Genomic DNA, 15948 nt, shown 5'->3' on the forward strand with positions numbered 1-15948 from the left:
AGAAACCCTGTCTCCGGGGAAGTGGGGGTGGGGGAGAGAGGGAGAGAGAGAGAGAGAGAGAGAGAGAGAGAGAGAGAGAGAGAGAGAGAGAGAGAGAGAGAGAGAGAGAGAGAGAGAGAGAGAGAGAAATGAGTCAGAAACAGGTTTTGCCCTTCCCAGAAGTCTCAAATATTAGCGTTAGCAAAAGATACCCACCGGCTCAGATTCAAGATGAAAAAGTGAGAGCTCTGTTCAATAGCAGAGAAACCTAGGGAGCCAGTATTGAGAACTTTCATGTGCGTGGCTACTGAGTTTAGTTTTAAAGGGACTGAATGATTCTAGTTAATTCAGTAGGAGCATAATGTTTTAGGCGCTTCAGATGCCTGCTGTAAAAGCACCTTCTAGCTCTGGGGGCTTTCTGCCACTGTACATGGAGCCCACCCCAAAATCAACCTGGGAAGCTGATGTTAGACCCAGCCAGACAGTGAGAAGCCCTAGGTTAGGCAATGAGATCTAAGGGCAGGCACCCTGGAGACCACCTACCCAGCTGCCCACAATTTCCCAGGCGTTCAGCGTCTCACCTTCCCAAACCCTAGGTGGTCCTTCATCATCCACCTGTTGAGCAATGGAGAGTCTGAGATTGTCTGTGTGGGAGGGATGTAGGGAGGGAGGGAGGGAGGGAAGAGGGAGGGGTGGAAAACAGTAGACCTGCCTTTCACAACCTGGCCGGCCTGGATTCTTTTTCACCTGCCACCTTACTGCCTCTCTAGAAGACCTAACAGAATGGTCAAGTGAGTCGATAGAGCAAGAGGAAGCATTGCAAAGCATCTGAGGCCCTGAAGTCATCTTAAAGTACATCCTTCCACGGAAGGAGGATGCTGAAGGAAAGAGGATGAAGCCGGTTAGAAAACAGCCTAGGGACCAGTGCCAACCACAGGGTTTAAAAGGCCCTACCTTCTGGTATGTACTCAAAGTAGTGAACATATTAAAATCCTCATCAGCAAATAACACCCCAAGATGCATAGACATCACTACAGAACTAATTCAATACCGATAAGGACTGCGTGAATAAACCAGACACAATTATGCAACAGTCAACTAAATATTTTGACACCCATGGGAAGTGCCAGCACTTGCATGCTTTGTTTATTTATTTATTTAGCCGTGCCAGGGATTAAATACTGCTTGTGCCTGCTGGAAAGGTGCTCCACTGCTGAACTGTGCCATCAGGCCTCAGGTGTGTGTGTGTGTGTGTGTGTGTGTGTGTGTGTGTAACAGAAGCCAGGGAATCCATTGTCAAGTGTCTTCCACTGTATTTATTTTGTGTGTGTGCACATGTGGAGGTCAGAGGACAACTTTCAGGAAAGCCACTGTGCGGATGCCAGGGGTCAAACTAAGGTCACCGGGCTGGCCATCAAACACTTTTACCTCCACCTTTTCTGAGACAGGGCCTCTCGATGAACCTGGAGCCTGCCCAATCAGCTAGACTGACTGGCCAGCAAGCTCCGGGGGTCCTCCCATCTCTCTTCCCAGTGCTGGGCTCATGGGTGCCTTCCCACACCGATCTTTACACGGGTGTTGAGGAACCCCGAATCAGGTCCTCATGCTTCTGTGACAAGCACTTTCCTGACCGAGCTTTCTCCCCAGCCTTCTCCTAGTACCTGCTTTTTAACGTCCGTGCTTACGAAAGAAGGGGGATATTAAACAACTTCTGACAATACTGGAATATGCAGTCTTGGCTTTCCTCTGATGCTACGCTGTCTCTGTCTGCTGGAGCCTCTCTCACCAAATACCTCAGACTTGGTTATTTATTAACAACCAAGCTTGCCGCTCCTGGTTCTGAGGCTGGGGAGTCCAAGATCAAGGCACCTAGAGAACCCGTGCGTCACACAGTGTCTGTCACACAAACAGCCTTCTGTCTGTCCTCACAGGGTGGAGGGGCGCTCCCTGGAGCCTTTCATGAGGACACTAATCCCATTCATGAGGTTCCACCCTCACAACTTAGTCACTCTCAGCAGCCAGTCTATTCTGCTCAAGTACCAGGGCCCTCTGCCCCTGAGGCCATCAGAGTGGCCATTCTCCTCTCCTGGAGCAGCCCGAGCGAGCACACACCTCCCAGGGTCCTTACACCAGGTCACAGAACCTTGAGCCCTACAGCTGTCTGGCAGGACACCGTGTGCCACCTCTTTGCCTCCTCACTCTCCTCTAAACACCACCAGCTCACACAGTTTCTTGCTCGGGGAGGGGGGTGGTGTTGGTGTGAGAGAGAGTCCAGCTGTATTTGACAAGTGCTGAGCAGTTCCAGGCTTCACCCTGCACCGCGCTGTGAGCAGGCTCCTTTCAAAGCTTAAACCCACGTGAAGTCTGGTTTGATGCTTCACACTTCCAAACAACAGTGAGCTTTAACCCAGCTACAGTTTAATCCCTTTGCAGGGAAGTCACACAAAGGAGCAATAGCCCACACCCGCAGTGTTGAAACCTACCAAGGCTGAATATACACATCATTGGCATTCTCCATAGTGATTACCGCCATTTTTTATTTGCCTTGTTGAGTCCTAACTGGGCAAAGCTATCTGAACCCTTATTGACTTGTTTTTGTCGGAGACAGAATCTTACATTGTAATTGAGCCCATCTAGACTTCACTTTGTGGCTCAGGATAGTCTTGAACTCATACACATCCTCTCGCCTCAGCCCTTTGATAGTACTGGCATGGCACTATCACACCCTGAACTTTGACTCTTCACCAACTTTCACACCTATCCTCCCTTGAATTCTTGCCCTCTGAATTAATGAAGTCATCATTTATGGTAACAGTGACAGTGGCCACATTGGCTGCTCCGAGGCTTGCTGTGCTCTGTGGTGTGTTTTGCAGAGGCCTCTGTGTGTCACATTCCCTCTTTCCTCCTTGAGGTCTGTCCAGTGATTTCCATGGGTTCTTGATGAAATGAAGCTGAGAGAGCAGGTATTCCCAGCCAAGGGACCTCCAAAGTCATCAATGGAAATGATAAACAGGACCGGGTCAAGGACAGAACCATGTGCCAGAACCGGTGCTCCAGGGTGGCGGCGATCTGTTGACTTATTTTTTTTTTGAGTATATTAGTTGTCACTCAACTGTGGTGCCCCACTTGAACCATCCAAAGTGTTAGTGACTAACCAGGAGACACAGCTGAGTCCTGAGATGTGGCCGGTCCTAGCTGGGAGGTGCTGTACAAGATACATAGTGGTCACCAAATACAGAGTGTAAGATGTCTCGCTAACACCTTTTTATACTGATGGCATGTTAAAAAAAAAATCGTTGGATATTCTCAAAATATATTTTCATCTCATCTGCTTTTTTTTTTTTTTCGAATGGGCTCAGTCCCTGGTAAGGAGGACTAGTAAGCTGTGAATGGGGGTGGGGCTCATGAAGCGTCCTTGTAGGAGCCAAAGCTGTACATGGGAGTAGGAAGGATACTTTACAGAGCTTGGCGTGCACATATGGCAGGTGGCATTCAGAGATGTGAGAATTATCCACAGACTCCACCTATTTACATTCTCCTTTTAAAATCCTGAATGAATGAGAGTGGAGAGTCCCATACAAAATCAAAGTTATTCAGCGGACACAAGGCCAACCTTTGAAAAGTCTAGTCACCAGTTCACTCACTGTGTCCAAAAGTGCTTTCGATACTTGGGAAGCCCTGTTCAGATAACAGCTTTGCAGAAACTGAAAGCTTGGAGATCCCCACCAGGCATCACTCACAGTTTCGGTGAACACCAACCAGGTTCTGGGGACAAACCTCCCCAAGCAGAAAGCAGAGCGAGGATGAAGTTCCCAGCACCCATCCACAGTGGAGGCATGTGGACGCTTCCAGCATCCATGCGCTGGGAATTCGCACACCGAGGGAATTGGGTTGTGAATAGAACTGGAAGACTAGACAGAATTGATTCAGATGCAGTCATCAGAATCCCACAGGACAAAGCAAAGGAAACTGTGCCCTGTGCAGTTCCACGGATTAGCCAGACTGGACTCTGCTGTCAATCCCTGGTGACCACAAAGACCTGTGTGACTCAGTAAATAGGTCTCCACCTTTTTCATTCTCCGCCTTAAAAGTTTGACTAACTATATCCTGGGCAGTTTTATGTCAACTTGGTACAAGCTAGAGTCATCAGAGAGGAGGGAGCCTCAATATAGAAAATGCCTCTGTGAGATCTGGCTGTAGGCAAGCCTGTAGTGCAGTTTTCTTAATTAGTTGATGTGGGAGGGCCCAGCCCACTGTGGGTGGGGCCAACTCTAGGCTAGTGGACCGGGGTTCTATAAGAAAACAGGCTGAGTAAAGCCATGGGGAGCAAATCAGTAAGCAGCACTCCTCCACAGCTTCTGCATCAGCTCCTGCCTCCAGGTTCCTGCCCTTCCTAAGTTCCTGCCCTCACTGTTTTTGATGATGAACTGCTATATGGAACTGTGAACAAAATAAACCCTTTCCTCCCCAAGTGACTTTGGTCATGGTGTTTCATCCCACTAGTAGAAAACCTAACTAAGACAACTTAGTAATGTGTGAATTCACTCTGGGGAAACTTACTATAAACTAAAAGAGAATTTTAAAGTAACAACCTAAAGTCAGGTGTGATGGTGCACACTTGTAATCCCAACACACAAGAGGCCGAGGCAGAAGGACCACAAATTTGAGGCTAGCCTGGGCTATAGAGCGAGACCCTATCTCAAAAACAAAACAAAACAAAAAACAAAAACAATACAGCAAAATAATCTTTGGCTTGCCTGTCTCTGTCCTAGAGATCCTAAGACCATTAAAAATTAAGCTTCTAAGATGTATTACATTTTTATGTATTTAATGTGTGTTGTGCCATGGACGTGTGTGTCAGTCAGAGGACAACTTATGGTTCTCTCCCTTCACTATGTGTGTCTCAGAGACCAAACTAAGGTCATCAGGCTCAGTGGCAAGCGCTTTTACTCACTTAGCTGTTTTGCTGGCCCACTCTTTATTTTGTTTGTTTGTTTGTTTTTGTTTTTGATGACACAAACATGCATTCAGTTTTATTCACAAAACCCAGCCTGGTCTTCTAAAAGAATACAAACAGCATATTCCTCGGCAGGAAGCTGACCACGGACGGGGGATCCCTGGGCATCCATTCCTACCAACAGAGGACCACATAGAGAAGCTCTTTCTTTGGTTGCCATGATCAAGGCTGAAAAAAAAAAGAGGGCTTTTTTTTTCTATAGTTAATCTTTTTGCCTCTTTTGTTTCTTACTGTCTACTAACCACGATCTAAACACGCAAGTCGAATGAATATAATTGGTCCTTTGTGGTTGAAATGGGGTAAAAATGTGACCTGGTCCCGTGGGGACAGAGGTAAGACACTGAATGTCAGGCAGGGGAGCTTCAGGATAGAGACAACCACATTATCTACAGTGTACTTACAGGTTCTGCACTTGTGAATTCACCTGCTTACCAACATTTGAGGCTCAAGGTAGCCCATGCAGTGTTCTCATCTGTGGACATGGAGAGAGGAGTGGACCTTTTGGGTTTCCTGCTGTTCTGTTCCCAGCTGAGCTGACAGACTGTAAACAAGTGCCCCTTCCAGTCTTTCTAGTGCCACGATTTCCCTACCTTTGTCCTTTTTGTTGGTTATTTTGTTGTTTATTGTGGTCCCGAGTGAATCCTTCATCTTAGTGTCTGATGCTCCTGAGGGCCAGAACACTTAAAATGAGTCTTATAGAGAAAACGCATGTTGGAGATGTTCCTTCTGGGGCTGGGTATATGGCTAGGCCCATAGTGAGCTTGCCTGTCTTGCACAAAGCCCCGAGTTCAATTCCCATCACAGCATAAACTGCACAGTGGTTCGTGGTTGAAACTCCACATTCAGGAGGTGGGAGAGGGAAGATCGTGAGTGCGAGGTCTTCCTCGGCTACATAGACAGTTCAGTTAGCTTGGGCTACATGAAATGGTCTCAAAACACAACACTGGGGCTGGACAGGTGGTCCAGTGTGTTAAGAGAACTCACTGTTCTTCCAGAAGACCTGAGATCAACCTCTAGCACCCACGTGGCAGCTGACAACCATCTGTAACTCCAGTTCCAGGCTGCCCTCGTCTGGCCTCTGTGAGCACAGCATGCACATGGTGCCCAAGCATGTGCAAAACAAAACTCATAAAATAAAAATTAAAAATTTTAAATCTTCTTTTAAAAAAAACCCACAATCCTAAAAAAAAAAAAAACTAGTTAGCAGTGAGTATTAACTAAGATGTGTCACACACATACACAGAACAGGTGACACAGAGGCAGGTGGGCAGACAAAGTGATGTTACTGGAGTCTCACAGGGGGGAGCCTGACTGACCTAAGGGTTGCTCCCTAGGAGCAATGGGGTTCTATTCATGAATTCAGTGTTCACAGAAACTTTAGGGACCATGACTGTCAGGGACACAGCTCCACAATGTCACCTGCAATAGCCCAAGGCATTCCTTTAGTCTTTACAGGACCTCAGCTCTGATAAAACCAGATCCCATCTTCAGTACTGTGAACAAAACAAGCCAGTACAAAGCAGAGGTTAGGATTTGTTCAAAGAGATTGTGATGTAGATCTTCAGTCCGAGGGTTAAGAGAAAGGACGGTGCTCCAGAAGAAAGTAAGACCCACCCAGAAACTGGGTGTGGACTTCCCAAAGAGTCAGTCACCCTTCATCATCCCTACAATAGTTCTATAGAGAATCTTGGTGAGTTTTGAAGCTATTGTTTTCCAATGGTTGGCAAAGAACCTAAATGAGACCTCAGGGTGGTTCCTGATCAGAACCTAACAGGACTCCAACTGATGAGGTCTAGATGGAGAGATGATAGAAAGTGGGGTATCTATCTTTACTGTAAGCAGAGTTAATGGTCTGGTTTGAGATTTCCTGAAAATGTCAAGGAGAGGAAGGAAGCTCTACCCAAAACCTTACACATTCAGGTCTTATGCCTGGCTTATTGCTACTTTACTATAAAATAGCCACATAGGAAAGGAATATCATCAATGTGTCAGCAACTGTGGTGGTTTGAACCAGCATAGGCTCATATGTTTGAGTATTTGGTTCTCAGTGGAACTGTTTGGGGAGGATAGAGAGGTGTGGCACTATGGAGGAGGTGGTGGACATTTAGCTTTCAAAAGCTCACACCAGGTCCAGTGTCTGTCTGTCTCTGTTTCTGTCTCTCTCTGTGTCTGCTTCCTGCAGATCAGCATGTAAGCTCTCAGTGTCATGCCTTCATGCTGCCATGATGACCATGGATTAACCCTCGGAAGCTGTAAGGAACCCCCAATTAAATGCTTTCTTTCTTTCTTTTTTATAAGAGTTGCCTTGGGTACTGGGGGGATAGCTCAGTGGTTAAGAGCACTAGGTGCTCTTCCAAAGGACCCAGGTTCAATTCCCAGCACCCACGTGGTGGCTCATGGCTGTCTGTAACTCCAGTTCCAAGGGGTCTGGCACCTTCACACAGACAATGTAAAACACCAATGGACATAAAATAGAAGTATGAGAGTTGCCTTGGTTTTGTGTCTCTTCACAGCAATAGTTACTTCACAGTAACTAAGACAGCAAGCTTCAAAGCAAATGTTAATTGGGTTAGCATTCTTGCTTCTCAGCTGGTGAGAGGCTGCAATCACATTCCAAGGACCAGGGCTTCTTTCTCGTCCATGGCCTCGTGATCTTTCCTGTCTTTATAACCTGCCTTGTGACTGTTGTAGGTAATGAGTTCTGGGTGTCATCACAAAGGGCTGCCATCACTGGATGGTAGGGTTGGTGCCATCAAATCCAGCCGAACTATTGCTCAGTCCATGAGTGATAATAAGGCCCAGGCAAGGTTGCAGCATGAGAATCTACCTGTGCGTGCATGCATTCAGTGACCAGCACCTACCTATATATGTGTGATGTGGGGGTGCTGTTAGACTTAGGAGACACCTCAGGGTGTTGGGCAGACCGGGATCTCTGTTGTGACCTTGCTGCTAAGTGGGGTTCAGAGCGTGGGTTAAGATTGTGAACTGACAGCCACTGACTGGTGAGATACGAAGTGGGAAGAGGTCAAAGGTGAGACTAGGCCTGTTTCAGGCAGCAAGCGGCTGTGCTGATCCTCCAAAGGGAAAGAATGTAAGAAAAGTGTATTAGTCAGAGTTCTCGTTGGAGGAGTCCAACAATGGCTGCCTCCTGACAGAAAGGCCAATAATCTGAGATCGTTCCATCCAGGAGGCTGGATGTCTCAGCAGTCCCAATCTGGTGCTGGAGTCCCAGAGGATTCCCAGAGAGCTGCTGGTCTTGAGTCTATGTTGGAATCCCACGGAAGTTGGTTCTAAAACTAGCAAAGGATTGTTTCAGCAACAGGATAGAAGAACTGGCCAGTGAGAGTGAGGGCAAACAGGCAAACAGCAAGAGCATCCTTCCTTTCTGTCCTTTAGTGAGGGCTGGGGGGTATAGCTCAGTGGTGCAGTGCGTAGCTAGGATGTGTGAGAACAAGACCCAGTGTTCCATGCCCAGAGTAGAGGGAGGGACAGAGGGAGGGAGGGACAGAGGGAGGAACGGAGGGAGGGAGAGAGATTGTTGTCTTTGTCTGGACTCACCAACATTCATGTGCTACGATGCTACCAATACGAAGACTTTAGCCTTGAGAATGACGTTTGGACCATTTGCCTTTGCTCATGTTGGGACCACTGGTGCCTCAAACTGGACAAAACATAGGAAGCAGAAGCTCTTATATGGATAAAGAGCCACAAGTAGCTGGGATCCCCAAAGGGATAGGAACACCTGACAGGATAGGCCACCCCACCATCCGTACTGACCTTTCACCTGAGACCCTCCCAGAGTTCCGGCAGAGCTTAAAGGGTCTTTGCTGCACCGGCTGGGAGAGTCATCTGCAGGGCTGACAGCCAGGGCCTGGAAGTCCAGACACCCACCTGCACCACCTAGGGTGCCAGGCAAGGAACCACTAAGGGGCTGCTGAAGCTCTCAGGGCTGGAGCAAGTAGAATTCCCATCTCACCATAAGAGGAGGAGATGGGCAAATGCTCCACGTACCTGGAGAGAAGCTAGACTCACTTCCTAGCAGGACCCAGGCTTCCTGCAATCTAGACAAGCGCTTCACCAAATGAGCTGCATCCCCGGCCCCTAGCTTGACTGTTTTCTGTGTGCTCAGAGAGACATTCTGTTGCCATCAGATGGAGGCAGAACGTTAGCAACTTTTTGTATTTTATTAGAAAAACTAAGAAGATTAAGACTTAACGTCAAAATAAAACATTTATATATTTATGTATTTATTTAGTATTTATTCACAGACAGGGCCTCTCTATGTTTCCCTAGTTGATCTAGAACTTGCTATGTTGACCTCAGCTTTATGGTAGTGATCTCCCACCTCAGAAGATCAGTAAATGACATCTATGTGTTTGTTATTGTATATATTCCGTTTAAAATATGTGCCATTTTAATAAAAAAATAATTTTTTTAAAGTGCCAATCACAGACAGCATGAAGAAAAAAGCAAAGCCAGCCTGTACTGTCTATGTGCAGATAAGCACTCATTCTTGAGGCCCTTTTTAAGGGGCACTTCCCACGCATTATCTCCTTGGGTCATCACAGTAATGACTGAGAAGGTGGGGTGCACGCCATTATCCACATCCCATAAGTGAAGTGACGTGGCTGTCTGAGGACACAAGGCTTTAATGGCCGGGAAACCAGATCCGGAGCCAGACACCCCGACTACAGAAGCGCCTAGGCTCTGGCAGGCACAGTCCCCAGAGGGACTAGCCTAGACTGTCTTCACTTAGCCTTGCCCACAAGGTGCAAAGAGGCTAAGAAACCCTTGCATTGAAAATAGTGGTTGAACCCTGAAAGGATGCAGAGAAAACTCTGAGGAGAGTAAGAAGACAACATTGTCACCGAGTCACTGCTGCGGTTTGAGTCTGCAATGTCCCCTGCAGGCTCATGTGTTAGCTCTTGGTCTCTAGCTGGTGCTACTCACTATTTGGGAAGGTTCTGGAAACTTTGGGAAGTTGGGGCTTTCCTGATAGAAGCAGGTGAGTGGGGGAGGGCTCCAGGGGGTGTATGATCCTTGCCAACTTCCTGCTTTGTTTTCTGCTTCCTGGTGTTCCATGTGTGACTGACTTATACTACACAATCCGCACTGTGAACTGAACTGATGTGCCATGCTGCCCCCCTCCACAACAGACTGGAACCCTCTTGAAGTTGTGAGCCCAAACCAGTCTTTCTGTCATGAAGTTATTTCAGTCAGGCATGTGGTCACCATGGCACAAAAGTAACTGACCCAGTGATCTTCCTCCAAGTCAAGCTGAGATCGAGTTTCACTCTATTCCATATGGGAGATGTCCAGAAGGGCCAGAGGATAACAAAGCTTAAAGTCACTCACAACAAAGGTGGTTTCCAACCTGCAGAGAGCAGGGGACACCACATCCTAAGAAGTACACTAGGATGACCTGGGGTGTGGCTCGGCTGAAGAGTACTTACCAAACACTCAGGAGGCCCTGAGCTGGATCCCCAGCACCCAAGATCACACTGAGATAATCTGGGTGGTCTAACAAATTAAATGATAGTAGAAGGCTCCTGATACTTAAATGGTCATTTTGGAAACTAGAGAATCTGCCAAATTTGCTTGAAAAAAAGTCTTAATTTTTTTTAATAATGCATAATGTAATTTGGACATACTCCCCCATATTCCATTACCCTCCCCCTTCTCCCCCCACCTCCCATTAGTCCCTCTGTCCCCCAAACAGTCTCACTTCTACTTTCAAATCTGCATTTTAAAGTTCTTCAAGTTATTCTTTTAGTAGTATTTAAGTAGGATTTCGATCTCATGACCTTTAAGTACAATATGGGGAATTCTGGACACCTCAGCTCCTTCCTTGGTTGTGGTTTAAAAAGAAAAAATAGCATGGATTTTTTGGGGGGTTTTGTTTGTTTGGTTGGTTGGTTGTTTTTCAAGACAGGGTTTTTCTGTGTAGCCCCGGCTGTCCTGGAACTCGCTCTGTAGACCAGGCTGGCCTTGAACTCAGAGATCTGCCTACCTCTGCCTGCCAAGTGCTGGGATTAAAGGTGTGCGCCACCACTGCCCAGCAGAAGATTTATTTTTATTATTGTATGTATATGTGTATGTATGTCGTTTGGTCAGGTGCCCGTGGAGGCCAGCAGAGGGCATTGGATGGGTGCTACATAAACAAAGCACAATAAACAAGCAATCCTATGCCCAAGAGTTTTACAGAAGGGCCAACATTCACACCTACAGAGATGCCTAGGGCAGAGAGTCAACACATGCCCTTTGCTGGGATTGTAGTTCTCCCAGACTCCTCTACCCTCTCCTAAATGCTCTAGCCATTGTTAGTTAACTGGGGCTTCTGGTAGGCCAAGAACTCTCCTCATTTCCAAAACCTTCCATAACCACATACTAACGAACTTGTCCTCTGCCCTTTCCACCATGTTAACCTTCATTCTGAGCTGAAGATAAGGTTTGCCAATCATAGCCACTTTCATCCTCTGGGCAGACTATGCTGTGTCTGGACTTGGGTTCTAAAGATAAAGTAAATCTCTGATTGGGTAACTTCTGTTCTGGTCCTAAGACATGGCCTGCCATCCACAGGAGGGAGTGTACAACTAGAAATCTATTCACTGCATAGACAATCTGTGGTTTTGGGCTGGCTAGTACGAGTCCCTCCTTCTTCAAACACCAGGCAGGGCTTAAGATATCACAGAGTATGTCAGGTGTGGTGGCACACACCTTTAATCCCAGCACTCAGGGGGCCGAAGCAGGTAGATCTCTGAGTTCGAAGCCAGCCTGGTGTACAGAGCCAGTTCCAGGACAACCAGGGATACACAGAAAGACCTTGTCTTAAAACAAACAGACAAACAAACAAACAAAAACCCCAGCAACAACAACAAATAATGTCACAGAGTGGAGGGCAAGTGTGAACAGGAACCAACAGCCTTCACAGGAGGTGAGAGTGTTGGCTGATGCTTGCCTTGCATTCCCAACAAGTAATACAAATGCACAGCACTTGGGACCAGCAAATGTAAGGCAGATTCTCAAACCGGGTTGGTAGAGTAAAACTAGAGAGCTTATGTTTCCTAGCTGTTTTTTTGGTACACAATGCTCTCAATACATACATACAGGAAGTAGGTTTATTCCTCTGCCTTGAGCTCACTATTGTAGAGCAGGCTGATTTGAATTTGCAGTAAGTAATACATCTGCCCCTGCCTCCCCAGGAGCACTGGGATTACTGATGTGAGCCACCATGACTGGCCCTTTGGAATTCTTGCTACAAGTTGGTTCTAGCAGTGGATGAGGACTTTTTTTCTTTGTCTGGTTTTCAGCTGCTGGTTTTAATCTTTCTTTAGCTTCTGATTTAACAGGAGAGTTACATATACAGTGTTTCTCAACCCTCCTAATGCTGCGACCCTTTAATATAGTTCCTCATGTTGTGGTGACCCCCAACCATAAAAATTATTTCCTTGTTACTTCGTAACTATAATTTTGCTACTATTAGGAATCGTAATGTGAATATCAGATATATGACTCCAGAGGGGGCACAACCCACAGGTTTAGAACCACTGGATTAGAGGCAGCAGCCGACCTCAATTGTTCCAGGCCTCACTCCTGCCTGGGTCACTTGTTTCCTTTGTATTTTCTTGATACCTTCAATTTGGGCTTGGTTAGGGAATCAGGCAAAAGTGGAGAATGTTTGAATTCTAAGCTCAAATGTTTAAAGGGCATCTCGTGGGACTTCAAGGAAGAAAACTTTTTAAAAATAATTTATTATTTTACGTGCATTGGTGCTTTGCCTGCAGGTATATCCATGTGAGGGAGCCAGATCCCCTAGAACAGAGTTACAGACAGCTGTGAACTCCCATGTGGGTGCTGGGAATTGAACCCGGGTCCTCTGGAAGAGCAGCCAGTGCTCTTAACCTCTAAGCCATCTCTCCAGCCCCCAGAAGATAACTTTTAAAATAAAATTAACTTTATCTTTTCTTCTTCTTCTTTTTTGTTTGTTTGTTTGCTTTTCAAAACAGGATTTCTCTGTGTAACAGCACTGGTTGTTCTGGAACTTGCTTTGTAGACCAGGCTGGCCTGGAACTCACAGGAATCCACCTGACTCTGCCTCCCTAGTGCTGAGATTAAAGGCATACACCACCACCACCTGGCTTATTATTATTATTATTATTATTATTATTATTATTATTATTGAGACAGGTAAAAATCTAGCCATGAATTCAATATATCTCTAGTTCCTGGAGATAGGAGCTTCAGACATGTGACCCTTCTCAGATATACCAAAGCAAAAACATAGTAACATTGGGGAGATCTCATGAAGATTTTTTAGAGAACAGCTTTAAAAAAGGATCACAGATTGAAAGTTTCTGCTCCATTCCCAATTCATACACTGCTATCTTTCTTGAAGGTCTTATTTAAATTTTTATTCATGTGTTTATCTGTGTGAGTATGCCATGTGTTGCAGGTATCCACAGAGGCCAGAAGAGGGCATCGGGTTCTCTGAGTTACAGAAGTTACTGAAGCTGTCCGATGTGGGTGCTGGGAACTGAACTCCAATGTCTTAGTTACTGTTCTGTTGTTGTGAAGAGACACCCCAACTAAAGCAACGTACAGAAGACAGCGTATAACTGGGGCCCCGTTTGCAGTTTCAGAGGGTGAGTCTATGGCCATCCGGCAGGGAGTGTGGCAGCAGGCATGGTACTGGAGAAGTAGCTGAGTGCTTACATCTGATCTGGAAGTGGAAGGCAGAAAAGGAGAGACTGAGCCTGGCATGGGCTTTTGAAACCTCAAAGCCCATCCCCAGTGACACACCTCCTCCAACAAGGCCACACCTAATCCTTTCAAAATTAGTGGCACCAACCAGGGACCAAGTATTCAAATATACGAACCTATGAGGGCCATTCTCATTCAAACTGCCACATCAGGTCTTCTGGAAGAACAGCAAGCAATCTTAACTACTGAGCCATCTCTCCAGCTCCAGACGCTGAAATTCCTAAAGCGATGTTCTTAGCGGATAGGACTATTGAGGGTGGTTAGGTATAAGGGTGCATTCACCAAGGGGTGAGTTAGAGCAGTGGTTCTCAACATGTGGGTCGTGACCCCCTTGGGGGTTGAAATGACCCTTCCACGGGGGTTGCCTAAGACCATCGGAAAACACAAATATTTACATTATGATTCATAGCAGTAGCAGAATTACAGTTACGAAGTAACAAGAATAATTTTATGGTTGAGGTCACCAGTACATGAGGAACTGTATTAAAGGGTCACAGCATCAGAAAGAGTGAGAACCACTGCTCTAGAGCCTGTAGGAAAAGAGGACAGAATGCTAATGAATTCTCTCACCGCCTTGTGACTATACAGCAAGATGTTAACAGCTTGTACCCAGGATGGGCCCTCTTAGGAGCTGCACCCTATATTCAGGGTTCTTTTTCTAGAGGCACAAGAAGCAAATTTCTGTTGTTCATAAGCCACTCAGTCTTTGGGAATTGACAACACAAGGCATAAATTATACACTATTCCAGTGTACAGTTGAGTGGTTTTTAGTATGCTTTTGGTTTTGTGAGCACCTCTGTGATTCAATTTTAAAGCACCCCACCCTTCCAGGAAGACATCTCTCATCCATCTGTGGTTACCTTCACCCTCCCTGAACCCCAGGCCTTCAAATCCCCTTCCTCTGCCTACACATTCACAGAAGCAGAATCTGGCAACATATGGCCTTTTGCCTTCTTTCACTTAGATTTATTTATTCATGTATTTAATTTAGATGGGGTCTTAGCATGCAGCCCAGACTGGCATTTAACTTAAGTCTTTCTATTCAGCAGCCTCTGAGTTCTGGGGTTATGGGCATAAGCTACTGTGCCCTGCTGATAGTCCAGCCATTTAGCATCACTTAGCTTTGTTATGCCAAAAACATGAAGTTGTCAGTGGTGAGGAAGATTCTGCAAAGCTGAAGGATTGGCAAATCTGATCTGATGACGAAAAGTTGGTCGTTGTTTGAGACTTAGATATTTGTATTTTATGTATATGAGTCTTTGCCTCCACATAAGTATATGGTACCACATTCACATCTGGTCCCCTCAGAGGTCAGAAGAGAGTGTTGGATCCCCTGGAACTGGAGATACAAATGGTGTGAGCCACCATGTGGGTGCTGGGAACTGAACCCAAATCCTCTGCAAGAGCAGTGGGTGCTCTTAACTTCTGAGCCATCTTTCTAGTCCCTAAAAAGGTTTTTAATTCTCTGAGAACAAAATAGATTCAGTATTTACGGAGCTCAACAAAAAGAAATTAGAGCTGGCCTGGTGGTGAAGACTCATCATCCCAGCTACTTGGGAGGCTGAGAGAAGAGAAGAATTGTAAGTTCAGGGCCAGACTACCCAACTTAGGGGGTCCCCATCTCAAAATTTAGTGGTGAAAAGAAGTCTGGGAATGCGGCTCAGTAGAAGACTCATAGAGTGTGTGAGAAGCCCAAGGTTCAATCTCCAGCATAATAAGGAGGAGGAAAGGTGAGAGAATGAATTAGTTGTCAAGCTGCAGATACAGTTCAGCTGATGGGGTGCTTTCCTGGCGTGCACACAGCCCTGGGTTCAAGTTCTAGTATCACATAAACTGGGTATGTCGGTACAGGTTTATAATCTCAGCACTGGGGAAGTGCAGGCAGGAGGATCAGAAGTTCAAGGTCATCCTTTGTTACATAGGGGGTCAAGGTCAGCCTTGTGTACAGGAAAGCCTGTTTAAAAAGAAAGAAAGAGGAAGGGAAGGAAAAGGAAGGAAGAGACAGATGTGGTGGCTTGAATGAGAATAGGCCCCACAGACTCATACATATATAATTTTATTCATATGTTTATTTATTATATTTTTATATATTGCTAATATATAAATTATATATGTATATAAAAATAAAAATATACTTTTTTTTTTTTGGTTTTTCCAGACAAGGTTTCTCTGCGTAACAGTCCTAGCTATCA

This window comes from Peromyscus maniculatus, chromosome 5 (assembly GCF_049852395.1).
Source record: "Peromyscus maniculatus bairdii isolate BWxNUB_F1_BW_parent chromosome 5, HU_Pman_BW_mat_3.1, whole genome shotgun sequence".
Lineage (NCBI taxonomy): Eukaryota > Metazoa > Chordata > Mammalia > Rodentia > Cricetidae > Peromyscus > Peromyscus maniculatus.